The 13,911-nt window shown below is 38.3% G+C and overlaps 1 protein-coding gene and 1 long non-coding RNA gene across 6 annotated transcripts in view; one reads left to right on the forward strand and one right to left on the reverse strand.

Annotated features, from left to right (window-relative positions):
* Cdk6 (cyclin dependent kinase 6) overlaps nucleotides 1–13,911 on the forward strand; it is a 204,604-nt gene that overhangs the window by 128,577 nt on the left and 62,116 nt on the right. The window lies entirely within an intron of this gene.
* Nucleotides 5,408–12,732, reverse strand: LOC144375440 (uncharacterized). Its single transcript, XR_013435301.1, has 3 exons — nucleotides 12,337–12,732; nucleotides 7,377–7,464; nucleotides 5,408–6,307 (listed from the first exon to the last, which is right to left on the reverse strand). It is a non-coding gene; the product is annotated as an uncharacterized LOC144375440 (long non-coding RNA).

Below are 13,911 nucleotides of genomic sequence, written 5' to 3' on the forward strand. Positions count from 1 at the left end.
TTGCTGTGATCCCAGAAAACATGTCTCTGTTCAATGAAAGGGGAGGAATCCTGTCCTGCCAGAATGTGAAAGCATGCAGATACGCTTATTTAGCTGTGCTTCACATGGAACTTAGCTGCTGCTCTTAGTCTAACTTTCTCAAGTCAAAAGAATGTGTAGAATGCTGTCACTTAATCAGAACCCAGAAGAGCTCTTTTATCTGCCATTTGTTAGTAACTAGCAATATTGCCCTTATCTCTTTGTCCTTTAGCTCAATCCAGTGCCCTGGATATGAGAACTGGTAACATGAAAGCACTTATTACCTTGAGCGTTCCTTCTTGTTTTCCTTTTTTTAAAAACACAGAGTTCCTTATAATACACCAACAAAGACTCTGGGACCTTTTTTTTATTTTCAATTAAGTTGTCTTGGTCCTAGGACCAGAATTATTTGGTAATATTTAAAAGAAACCAAGATGATTGAGGCTTCTGTGCTGCCATTTATTATGCCTGATTCTTCAAAAGTCTTGTTATCAGCATAACTTATTATCATAATAACCTTCATTGATTCAGTTGCATGAGAACAGAATGGAATTTCCAGAGATATTATGTGTAGCTTTGATATTATGTGTAGCTTGAGCTTTCTACTATGGTGCAGAGGGTAGATATTCTTCTATCTATATAACTTTATGTAATTTCAGTCATTTGATGTGATATTTTTTCTGTGATTTCTGAAGACAATAATTCATTCTGATTCACATATTGTAGTATATAGGGACAGAAAAATATATCCATATTTTTCCTCTTTGCTGTGTTTCTTTTCTTTGAAATGACTGTATTTTAGGGGCAGACATACAAACTCTTATCCTTTCTTCTGAAATGGCTACTGTGAACATATTTGTATAATAAATTGTAGTGCTTGCCTACAAAAGGTACACCCAATCACCATATACTACTGCTTAAATAAAAATGCTTGATTCTGAAAAGACAGCAAGACGGACCACAGCCCCTACCATATTGCACAGACACAGACAAGATTGTTCTCTAGTCTGTAGTTGCAGTTGTAAAAGGTAAGAGGCTTTTCCTGTTGTCCCTATGTCTAACAGATTCTTCTGTTGTCTTTTGGAATTCCAGTTTTGCCTTATGAAATCACAGATGCTATTGGGTATTGATTGACATCCTTTCAGTTTTTCTGTTGGTCAAAGTTCCATTTCTTTAAATGTCAAATTTCTGTGAACAACGTCACTAACCTGATGTGTTGGCTGGTACACAGTACAATGTCCAGATGGTGTCACTGAGCATGTAGAATTTATTTATTATAGGATTCTGGGGTTGAAAGGACTTTAGAAATTATTTAATGAACTTATTGATTTTATAGTTGAAACTGGTGCCCAATGATATGAAATTGCTTTTTTTTGGTAAGATAATAAACAGAGGTTATTTTTAATAAATTTACAGAAGTTTATCTAAAACTAAAACCCAGTTCTTCAGATTTCAGTACAGAACTCTTTCCCTTCATCCATCCAGTCTTGTACCCCCTATACTGTGTGATATTTGCTAGTGACCAAAGATGAGATTAAAAAATGGCTGATAGTTATGTCATGGGTGTACTTTGCAGATAGAAGACCACATAATAATTATGAGCAGGTATTTTGTACACTGAGCAAGTGGTGACATGAGGTCTTTTGGTCTTTTCTTATTCCAAAGCACTGGTGACTAACATTTCAACCATTCACTATCAACTTTCCACACCTCAGTTTCCTTATAAGTTTCTCACAGTTTCTGTAGAATCCCCTTTTCTCTTGCCCATTGAACATGTAAGAGTGACCTCATATTACAACAGTGAACTGTATGACAAAGCTAACAGTATGACCAAAGCTATTTGCAGAGGCTGATTCATATGCTTTTATATCTAGATTCACTATAAATGTAAAAGCCTTTATTCCAAAGAGGGACAAAAGAAAAGAAATCCTTTTCTATATGCATCTGTTGTATTTGTTTTTTTAAAGACTAATGTTATATATACTCATGACAAATAAAAAAATTATCAAAGTATATAGTGATAAATTAATTAGGAAAAGACCTGTTTAAACTAGGAAACAGGAAAAGTTCAAAACATAAATGAATGAATTAGAATACAGAATAATAGTAAAATGAAAAAACAAACCTGAGAGTTGGTCCCTCAAAAACTAACATCAAAGTCTTCTGGCAAAGCTAATGTTGAGGGGGATTGTGTTTTGGAGCACTTCAGTCTTTGCTACTGACAGAGTTTTTGGAAGAACTTATGGTTCAGGAGACAGGATCAAACAGGGCAGGAGAGAGTACTGATCCAGCCTGCTGTGTGAACCCAGCCCATTCCCAGACATAAGCCTGGACACCCATTTCTCCCAGTGATGCGTATTTTTGTGTCAACTCAGGTAAGAAAAGTAAAGGTCTCATACTTCATTTATATGTTGTAGGTTCACATGCCAACAAAAGAACAGGGAAGGGGCTGGGGTTATAGCTCAGTGGTGGGGCACTTGCCTATCACGTGTAGGGCACTGGGTTCAATCCTTAGCAGCACATAAAAATAAATAAAGTAAAAGTATTGTGTTCATCTACGACTTAAAAATTTAAAAAAAATTAATTAAAAATTAAAAATTAAATTTTTTTAATTAAAAATTTAAAAAAAACATGGAAAATATATCCTGCAAAAAGAAAAAAAAAGAGGATGGGACCATGCAAAACAGATACGCTATTAAGCTTTTCAAAGTCTCTTCAATCATCGTAAGCAAACACTGTGCGTGACCTGTGTTATGCTCTAAGTGCCAGGTATGTGCAGATTTCAAGGCATGGATTGTGCTCGAGAGATTTACAGTTTGGTAGGTGAATTAAAGGTGGTAAAAATACCAACTGAGAAATGTATGAAAAGCCCCCAGTAAGAAGCAATGATGATTTAAAAAAAAAAGTACCAGAAATGGAGTAAAAAGGCTTGGTTTTCATTGATAAAACTTTTTCCTCTCACTACTCCCTATGAGGAAAGTCATAGAAAGGCTTAGCCGTGTGTAGCTGTGTTAAGCAATGAATTTTTTGTAATACTCCTTGTGAGTGTTACAACACATTTAGGATCTCAAAGTAGGAGCTTCATAGGTAGCAGCTTCTTAGAAATTGAAGCAGAAATGTAATGTAATTGGTATGTATGGATTTATCTTTGGAATGCAATAGATACTTAGCTGATGGTAGCTCTGACTGATGAGCAAGTGCTTAAGTGAAGTTCCTTCCTATTGATGTGAATTCGATTTTGTTGCGGGACCTGTTTTATAGAAGTTTCTATTGCCCTGGTTTTCAGATGGAGAGAGTTCATGCTTTCAGTCCCGTTCATCTTATTGGAGCGAGAAGATGCATCCATCCTCTGCTTTGCTCAGTGATTGCTGGTTACTCTATTGCACTTATATTTAACAAATTTTTGAGTTGTAATTAAATTACTCCCCTAGATTTTGAAATGGGTGTCTCTGCAGTCAAGTTTTCTTTGGCCAAAGGCCTTCTTTACATCTGAGTCTTAATTTCTATCTACATACTTGAGGCTTTTCTTTGAAGCGGTTTACTCCCTCTGCTGGCTCCAACTATGAAATGTATGAAAGTAGAGTTCTGATCATGAATTCCAGAGATTACATGCATATCCTGTTCTTTGCTTTCGACTATTTCCAAAATGTAAAATTAAACATTAGCTTGGCTCCTTCTTAATTCTAGATATAAAATTGGCCAAGAATCTAAGAGAGATTTTATATTCCTTTTGAGAACAATATGAAATTCTGAGACTAGTAGTGATGTGATAATTAAAAAGTCTGACATACAGATTTATAGTATACAGTAGGTGCTCAATAAATATTTATTAGTTTCTTGATTGCCATCATATTTTTATTATGCAGGCATGTCATGTGTACTTTACTGTAGGAGCAATAAATCACCTGTTCTGTGTATGAGGTCATCTTGAGTTTCCATAGTACTTGCTCAATGCCTTATTATAGTTCCAGCCATACTGTATTAATGTTGTGTCTTTTTATATTTGCCTCACTAGGCTATGAACTCTTCCAGTTCAGGCACAATCTATTATTTGTCTTTTTTAGCCTCAGTCTCTATCAGGGTAGATTTGTTGCCCAGTAAATGTCAGTGAACTTCAAATTATACTATAAATGTCTTCCTCAATGGTGTGCAAACAGCCAGAAAGTTTAAGTAATTAGAAATGTTCTACATTCTACTTTTACCATGAAGAAGTAATTAAAACTAAATAAGTCATTTATTTGGAGCAGCCTCCACCTAAACAAGGGTATATCTGTGCTCATAGAAATAATACAGTTAACATAGACACAGCAAGATGCCCTCACTGTCTTCATCTATGGTAAATGTATAGTGGCAACTGAAGCTTATAATGGTTATATCAAAACTCTGAAGGGTACTTTATAACTTTTGGGTACTTTATAACTTTTATGTTCACTTTGTGCTTTGCTTCCATTTTTTGACGCAAAACACGTTTTGTCACATATCTTACTTTGTGTGTGTGTGTGTGTGTGTGTTTCTATATGTGCACTGGGGTTTGGACCCAGGGTCCTATGCATACTAGGTAAAGTGCTCTACTACTGAGCTATACCCCCAGCTATATTGCTTGCTTTAAAGCAATATATAACTGCTCTTATTTTTCAGGACTACGTTAGTTAATAATGTTATGTTACATACTTAGATACCTTCCAAATTTTATTTTGGAGTACTTGCACTTCCAAACCTGTACATTGTCATAGACTAGTGCTTTACAAAGCACTTTCCAAGGGTTCTGTAAAATGGTAATAGATGTTATATGAGAGAGAAAAATCATTTAGCTTGGTAAATACTGAATTAAATAAGTTTCTTTTAACTGCAGGACTTCTCAGAGCCTGTGATAGATCAGTGTGCAATGTGAATTTAAAGGGGGTATATTCAGCATATCCCCAGATTTGCTCAATTTGGAACCATTTTTCGTATGTAAACTCCCTTTGGGCAACAAGCATGTTACATAATCAAGACTTAGTATAGCCAAATCAATTCTTCTAATATCATCTCCAAAATATGAGTAACATTCCTTTTGATTGAAAATGACTTTATTAATGGAAAATATTGATGGAATTACTTCGCTTTCCCCCCATTGATGGAATTACTTTTTTTTCCCCTAAGTTAAAAGAAGAACCTCACGTATTCAGTGTGTTTACCTTTAAATACAGAAGAGCATTTCTTCCTTCTTTGCCACCTCAATTTTGGAATCAGTCAGACTATAAGTCCCATAGAGTTAGGAAACAGACCTTAGCATTCACTAGCACCTAAGGTCAGCCACCAGCCAGGTAGTAGGACCCTGCAAATGTTTAGACCAAGAAATAACAAAATCATTGCTGCAGTCATTAAGTGTGTAAATGACACAGGAAAATGGTACCCGTGTACAAAGTTTATTGTCCTTCAGTCCCACCCCCAGTAGTTGCCTTGGTTCCTCATGTTTAAATTCCATGCCTGGATGCCTGTGATTGTAGGTTCACTTCCGATGGAAACATAACTAAATGACATCTTTAGAGGGAAATGTGCCAACAGGAGCAGATAACTTCATTGCCTTTAGTTTGGCCCTTAACTAAGCTTGGGGTTATATAATGACAAATGAACTTGTATATTTTAGTTTATAATGATATTTCAGAATTCTGTACATAGAAGAAATCCAATAAAGACAACAATACAACAGCATCTGAAACGTTTACATTATTAATATTCAAATATTTCAGTAGCATTCAGTTTTGTTGGGAGTAACGGCGATGGAAGTAGATTCTTATGGTCATGCCGCACATCGGCTGGGTTCATAAGAGAGGAGTATTATGGAGTACAGAGCAGGGAGCTGACCTTCTCTCAGAATGGCTTACAGGAAGGACATCCCCAAGCCCTGCTTCTATTTTTGCCATATTTGTGGGTCTTCTGTGTATTATCTACGATGGTGATTTAAGAGTACTTTAAGTATCACTGTGATCACTTCTTAGTTCATTTGTCAAAGTCCCAACAGAGCTTCAGGGATAAAAACTACCTGCCACAGATTTCTAGAAAGCAGCAACTTTCTTTGAAATGTTTATAAGTGGAAAGGCAGTGTTTCTTTGAATTAGTTCTGAGGTTAAAGCCAAGTTTTACCCAAACGTGGAGGGTTACTTTTCCTTTCAAGTTCTTTTTGCATGCAATAACCACACAGCCCTGAACACGCATGCAGTGTGGCCCCGAGTCTAGGTGAGAAGCCTTCCGCTGGTTTCTGTGTTCACACATGTCCCTCTCTTGATGGCGGATGTACCTAGAAATACTATGAAAAGTAATTGGTATTAGTGTGGTTCTTCCTAGAAACTGAGACAGTTTAAAGAGAAGCATTGTGGCTCATCACAAGCAAATGAATATATAAATTCCATAATCATCTATTTAACTTACAGAGCTATATTCCTTATCAAAGATCCTTCACCTCTGCTCATAGAAGTTATGGGAAATGAATTTTAAATTTTAAAGATACATAAAATATGATAAGTATAGAAAAGCATTTTATATAGAGAATGGAAAAAATAAAGACCTAGACACATATTACATATCAGACTTTTTTTTTTTATAGCAACTTCAAAGTTAGATTGTTAATTCCAGGGGTGTTATCATGACATCCACCTAATCGTACTATGTTCAAACCTGAAAAAATTCTTATGCCTAGTGTTGTGATTTATTTTTTCTTTTTTTTTATTATGTTTCTCTTTTGGTAGCATTGTGTTATAAAATGGCAGGTGATAACTATTCAGATTCTTAACCTGTTTCTTCTTTGTCCTGTTTTCACAATTGTAGTCCTCTGTGCCTTTTTTTTTTTCCTGTTTTATAAACAATAGGCAGCCTTTTATACTGTCTGTATAAATGGGTGAGGGGTGAGTTTGAGGAAGAGTCTGACTAGAGGAACTGGTTAGAGAGTGATATCGTTTGCAGAGATAGAATACAAAAGGAGAACAAGTTTGGGAGGACGGACCATGCTGCGGTCTCTGGGAAGGCATGTTATGGAAGGAGAGCAGAAATTTGCCCATGCACACAGCCCCAGACTTCTGGCCCTTTGGGTAGGCAGACCTTCCCTATCCTCCATCCTGGACCCCGCCACTTACATGTCCTTGACCCTGGCCCCTCAGCTGGTGGTTATCTTGATGAAATCCTTGGCAATACCCCCATCCTAGAAAACATGTTCTTTTTTTCTTCAGCTTTTTGGTAAAACTGCATTGCTATGGAAATTTTGAAGGGGGGGGGGGTGGATAGCAAACATTTTTTCATTGTAACTAGGCTAAAGACCAATAAATAAATAAATAAATAAAAAGAACTGAGGTCATTTAAATGCCACAACAAAGAGAATGAACCTGAGTCAGATAAGCCCTCCTTCAACTCCCAGTTCTGCCTTTTACCAGCTGATTGGTCCTTGGCTTCTGTGAGTTGCCTCTTCCTTGTCTGTAAAAAATAGAGTCATCAATACTTATTTTACAGCACTAAACCGAAGATTATATGAAGTAACAGATGGTCAATCCAGCACAGTACTTTACATCTGTGATTTACAAATTTTTTTCTTTCCCTCTTTCCCTAGCCTACTTCTTTACCCTTGCATAAGAATAAAATGAAAAAAATTCAGAGAAGAAAATCCCCCATTAACCCATTCTGATGTTTAATGGGGCTTGTCTGAAAATACTTCCTTCTGTCTAACTAAAATTCCTAAGGCTTCAGTCTAAGCCCTCCTCTTGGTTGAGCCCTTCTCCTTTTTGTTTGCAGTTTTAATCTCGCTAAATGAACAGCAGGAAACATCCTAATCTTCAGAAGCATATTTTCTTTCTTGCTTGCCTTTCATAGCTGAAAGCACAAAATCTAGTGGGACCCCCAGAATTCTTGGTGCTTTAAACTTACTTCTGGCAGCCCAGGTTAGTCGGAAATGCACAGCTGGTTTTCTTTTCCTGCAGGCATCTCTGTGAACCTTTTAGATGGACGTGTATGTGAGAAATAGGAAGGAAGTATACACTACAGAGGAACTTTACCTTGGAAGTTCTTTAGAGGGAAGGATCTCTAAATCCTTCCCATTTAAGGAAGGCATTCCCCACAGAAATTTAAAAATGTTAAAGAATGTGTGTTCCTAAACTTAGTTACTTTTTTCCCCTGTGATACAACACTATACTGTACTTTTTGTGCGTCTGTGTGAACCCAGCGCCTCACACATGCTAAGTAAGCAAGTGCTCTGTCACTGAGCTACAACCCCAGCTCTTTTTATTTTTTATTTTGAGACAGTCTTGCTGAGTGACTGAGGGTCTTGCTAAGTTGCTGAGGCTGACCTCTAACTTGGCAATTCTCCTACTTCAGCCTCCCGAGTACTGGAATTACAGGTGTGCACCACTATGCCCAGCCCTGAATTTAGGTTTTTAAACTATGCTTCCATTTCCCTCATCACTTGCGCTAACAATATAACCTGCCTGGATTCATGCAGTAGATTTGCATGCAGCTGGTATAAAAATGAACCTAGCAACTGAGGAGAAATAAGAAACAATTCTTTAGAAGCATTTGACTATTTTTCATAACAAAAAAAAATCAGTTTTTAAATAATATTACAAATCTGAGTAATGACATGACCTCCCAAAGCATATAGATTCCCTTAAGAGTTAAAACAACTTGAAGAGGAAATGATGAGCTATGCAGCCTGCCATATCCTGTGTTCAGAACAATTTTCATTTCTACTTATCTGTAAAGGTTGAAGGAATGTCTACAAATATTTGCTTGGTTTCTATGGTGAGGGCAGAGAGAGATCAAGTGGATGATTGTTTAGTGTCAAAATCAAAACTGTGTTATACTGTACTTTTACAAAGAGAATGAGTTTGTTACTTGAAACATAATAGACATTTAGCAAGTGGTATTTTAAGTTTCACCAGTTCAAGATGAAATTTAAACAGTGCAGCCTGAAGGAAAACATGGTCCCTTCAGGCATTTTAAAACTTCATTTTACAAAAATAAAGTGGCCCTGGCACTTTATTAAAAAGTCATCTGTTGACTAAAGATAGTGTTGGTAGATTCTCAGAATGCCTGGCATGGGTCTGGGGACACAGTCATGGTCTATAAATTTAAACCTGTGGACTGCCCTGGGTTCTCCCTCCTAACCCTAGAACTCTGCATTCTCCTATCTTTTGGTTACTTGTACATTCGTCGGGAGATGCATTTATTTTATGCCTATGCACAATGTTCTGCAAGATGCTGGGGTTGAAAATTCCACCTAGAAATGGTCTCTACCCTGAGAAATATCACCTTGGGTCTAGGTGGCTGTCAGGACACCATATAGGAGATACAGGGTAGTCAGTGCTGTGATCACTAGTGTTTGGGGAGGACCAGGCAGGACAAGGTTCACAAGAATGAAGAACAGAGTTGTGAGGAGGACCAGGGAAGGCTCTCAGCATGTGGGAAGGCCACAACCTATGACCACAACACGTGTATTTGAAGAGCCTCTTAGGTCTCTGAGCAGGTTGAGAAAAACTTCCTGTACAGAGGGGCAGGTGATGAAGCTGGAGAGGGTGGGAGCCCAGTCATGAGGGCCCCTCGGGCAAGCTGGACTCGACATTGATCTGGAAAGCCCTGGAGAATGGATGAAGGATTTTGAGCAGGACAGTGGTTGAGAAAGCAGAGTAGAAAGAGGCAGACGGTTGGAAAAGACCCCAGAGGAAGCTTCTGGAATCACCTAGGAGAGGACGGGTTCATGATGGAGCTTTCAGGTCTAGAACCTTCATTGATGGAGACGAATGGGAAACTGCATAGGTGATGGCTTTGCTTTCAGAGAGGGAATGTAAGAGGAGAAATAAGCTTCAGTGGAAAGACATTGCATGCATTTCTGAACCTGAGGTTCCTCTGAGAAGACTAAGCCGTGCTTCCAGGAGTTGGTTGGAGTTTTAGGTCAGATATTCCGCAGTGTTGTGAGTACAGTAGGGGTTTTTTTGGGGGGGGGTTGCTTCTTTGTTTATTAGTTTTGAGACACGGTCTTTCTGTGTTACCCAGGCTGACCTTGAACTCACAATCCTCCTCTCTCAGCTCCCAGGTAGCTGGGGATTACAGACACAGACCACCACACCCAACACAGGTATATTATGGATTTAAGGTACATGCCTATATGATGTACTACAGGAACTGTGCATCATATGAGAAAAGTGATTGCCTGAGGTGGTAGCCTTAGAGGAGACCATTATTTAAAGAAATCTGGGACAACACTGGGACAGAACCTTAGTGTTCTAGTATTCTGCATTTAAATCACTACATAGCATTCCTGCCCCTGGCCTTCAGCCAACTCCTTTGACTTGCTGCCTTACTAGTTACAGCGCCTCACATAGAGTGGGCAGTCACATAGTGAACCTAATGGAAGCGCCCTTTGGGGTAGATCTGCTTAGACATTAATAAAATGAGAAATACAAGCTCAGAAGAAGAAAGCAAGTACCTCTAGTATCATGAAAGGTCAGAAACCTAGATCCCTGAACGTATTATACCTCTTCAACCTTCAGTGGGTCATGGTTGTCTCTCCCTGGACACAGTACACAGGTCTCTGTTGTACGGAGAGGCTCTCTTCCCCTGAGATACCCTTGGTCTATACTTGGAGGAAACACTCATCTCAGCATTTTGCTGTGTTTTCTATTGTCCTCTGAGTCCTTGTATCCCCTGAGTCAAATAGGTTCACCCCCCTCCCTCCACAAGTCCATTTTTGTTAAAGGTACGTGAGTATCAGTGGTATTAAATTATTATCAGACAGTATTGCCCTCATTATCCTCAGTCCAGGGGATTGCCTCTATTGGTCTTTAATATGCCACTAGCAATTTTCTGAGGTTCATTTCTGTATCCAACACCTTCCACACACGGCATTATGTATGTATTGTGGCCGATAAATCATGACTGCAATGAAAACGACAAAGCACCAAGTGCTACAGAAGTAAAGTAGAAGCTCAGAGGACAGCTGTCGCCTCCAGCTGAGAAATCAAGAAGGGCTTTAGTGGAGAAAGCAGTAAGTGTACAAGGCCTCAAAAGATGGATGGAATTTGGACCTCAGAGTCTTAGGGAAAAAGTGTCCCCCAGACAGCACCGCACGAGCAGGCGGTAGGAAGGCAGCACATCTAAACAGGAGCCACAGTCTCAGGTAAACCAGGGCAGCTCTGGGTCTCAGGAAGGACAGCCAGCCCTCGAGATGGTGATGGAGGCACAGAGCAGAAATGAGAACAGTTATCGGCACAATACTCACTCCCTGCCCTGAGGAGCTCATTTTTGGACCTTGACCATTTCTCATCATATCTCAAAACATTTCCTTCTGGCCCTTAGATTACAAACAAGTGAATTTGAGAGGATTCCATTATGTTTTGTTGCAAGGTATAACATTGTTAACTTTTACTGGTGTCTAATTTCCATGTAACTGGCATTATAATGAGAAGACTGGCTGGGTGCAGTTGCACACACCTGTAATCCCAGCGGAAGATCCCAAGTTCAAAGCCAGCCTCAGCAACTGTGAGGCTAAGAAACTCAGTGAGACCCTGTTTCTAAATAAAATACAAAATAGGGCTAGGGGTGTGGTTCAGTGATTGAGTGTTCCTGAGTTCAATCCCTGGTACCAAATAATAACAACGACAACAATAATATGAATGAAAAGACTGCTTGGCAGAATTCAAATTATGATTCTTTCTAATATTCTTAATTTAAATGTATAATTTTAAAGAACTGGATTTTTAAAATCATTACCACTATTCTTTATGAATATGGACAGTGAAATTATCACTAATTTTTACTTTGCAAAACCATACTAATTTTTAATAGGGAAAAAACATACATATTAGAGAGTTTTGTGTTAGTATTAAGAAAAAAGACAGATTTGAAAACTTTCACTTTGAAAAAAATAAAAATTTTGAAGTGTGTCAAGGATTGTATCCAAAGTCTTCATAAACTATTATTTACACTGGTGTTTGAAACACACTGAAGCGGGCCCAGAGGAGAATATCACCACACCGGTCATATGGTGCTACCAAACAAAAAAGAAAGCAAGGGTATCCAAGAGTAGAGTTCTTGGGTCTGTCTGTACAGTGTGTCTGTTCTTAAGTCTTCATTTCCACTGTCACAGTAATTATGTATGCTTAGGATGTTAACAGGGAGCATTTAATAGTCCCCCATGCAAATGTCCTCATTGATAGACGAGAAAGCAGGCTTGGAGTTAGTCAGGGTTCCAACAGGAATTAGGTGGTGCACAGAAAATAAGGAAATTTGGGAAGATTTGTTTGCTGAGACACAATTTACAAAAATGTTGGTTTAGGGGGACTCAGAATTGTGTCATACCTTGAGTCTTAATGGCAGCCAGGCTCTCACCATTCCCAGGCTCAAAGGGAAGCAGTGGTTACTGGAATCCAGAGGGAAGGAATCAAGTAGAACCATCTGCTTGCTCCAGGTAGACACTGACTTTGCAGTGGCAATGAAGCTGGCTCTAGGCTACCTCCTGGGAGGAAGTCAAGGAGTTAAGGACCTGACCTCTCTTCTCCCTCTCCCTCAACTCATGCCAAGGCTTCTCATTGGCCAGACCCAGTAAGAAACAGGAGGCATATGGCAAATAGAGGTCTACCTGCAGTGCAGAGACCATCCAGAGAAGCAAAAGGAAGACACCTAGCACGGTGTTCATACCCTGCTTCTCTGCTGTTGTAGCCATCAAATAAGGATGAATCCACTGGCATCGACGGCTTTTCCAGGATCTTGGTGAAAGGGTGCATAAATAACAGACTGTTCAGAATACTAAGTGAGAGCAGTTTATTCTGACATGTATTTTGAGTCAGAGTTGGCCTTGGCGCTACTTTATCTTATACTGTTATTGAACTGGTTCAAAAAAAAAATTTGTGAATAGAGATCAAAGCAGTTTAAACAGATACATTCACTTGTGTAAATATCCTTGAACTCCTTCCCCCCTTCCGCTCCCCCTCCTGTTGCCAAATCCATTCAGCACCTCTAGAGGCTGTTAATACATGTAATGATTGTAATAAACATCATATTTGCTTTTGTTCCAGCTGGCTCCAGCCTCCAAACTCTGTCCGTAGTTCCTATTGTTATCTTTGCTTACTAGACAACTGCATTGTGTCCACTGGTAGCTACCTTTGTCACAGATTCCTAAATGTTGATCTTTGTATATTGCACTCCGTTTCCCACAACATATTTTTAAATTTAATTGACCACTCTACTTGGTTTGAAAGGACCTTTAGAATTATTTAACGTAGCGTACTTCTAACAAAAAACTGACTATGTTCTTGACTGTCCTTGCTTTGTGCACAAAAGCCTTGAAACATTTTTTATCAGTTCTGCTCATTCTTTATAAAATTTTAAGTAAAAATTAATAAATTTCTACTTATGAGTGACAAAGTAGTTGTTAGTGATGGGGTATTACACTAAAGATTTAGGGGCACAAATATAATTCCTAAGAAAAAAGAATTCGTAGTTTACCATTAGGAAAATATGTTGCACTTTGCTCTCAAAAGCTTAGCATTAGATTTAGTTGTGATACATATTTTGTATCGTATACAATTTTTAAAATTTTCATCATTTGAGATATTTTAAATTACAGTGATTTATTGTAAGAATTGAAGGACTCTGGGTTGGAGATTATAAAACAGCCATATGAATTAAGAAGTTAAAACTAGGAAAGATCTCTTGACATATGATTATAATACATAAACCAGGGAACAACTATAAGAAAATGCTATTCTTTTATATCTGTTGAAAACAATAGTAATGTGTTATTTTTAAATGCAGACCCTCTGGGATTATTATTAAGGAATTACATAGAAATGTAAGACTTGTACAGTTCAGAGGTTTTGTTTCTGGTTTTGGGATTTAAGTATGACCAAATGTACAGAGATAAACCAAAAAGAT

The sequence above is a fragment of the Ictidomys tridecemlineatus genome, chromosome 2 (assembly GCF_052094955.1).
Source record: "Ictidomys tridecemlineatus isolate mIctTri1 chromosome 2, mIctTri1.hap1, whole genome shotgun sequence".
Lineage (NCBI taxonomy): Eukaryota > Metazoa > Chordata > Mammalia > Rodentia > Sciuridae > Ictidomys > Ictidomys tridecemlineatus.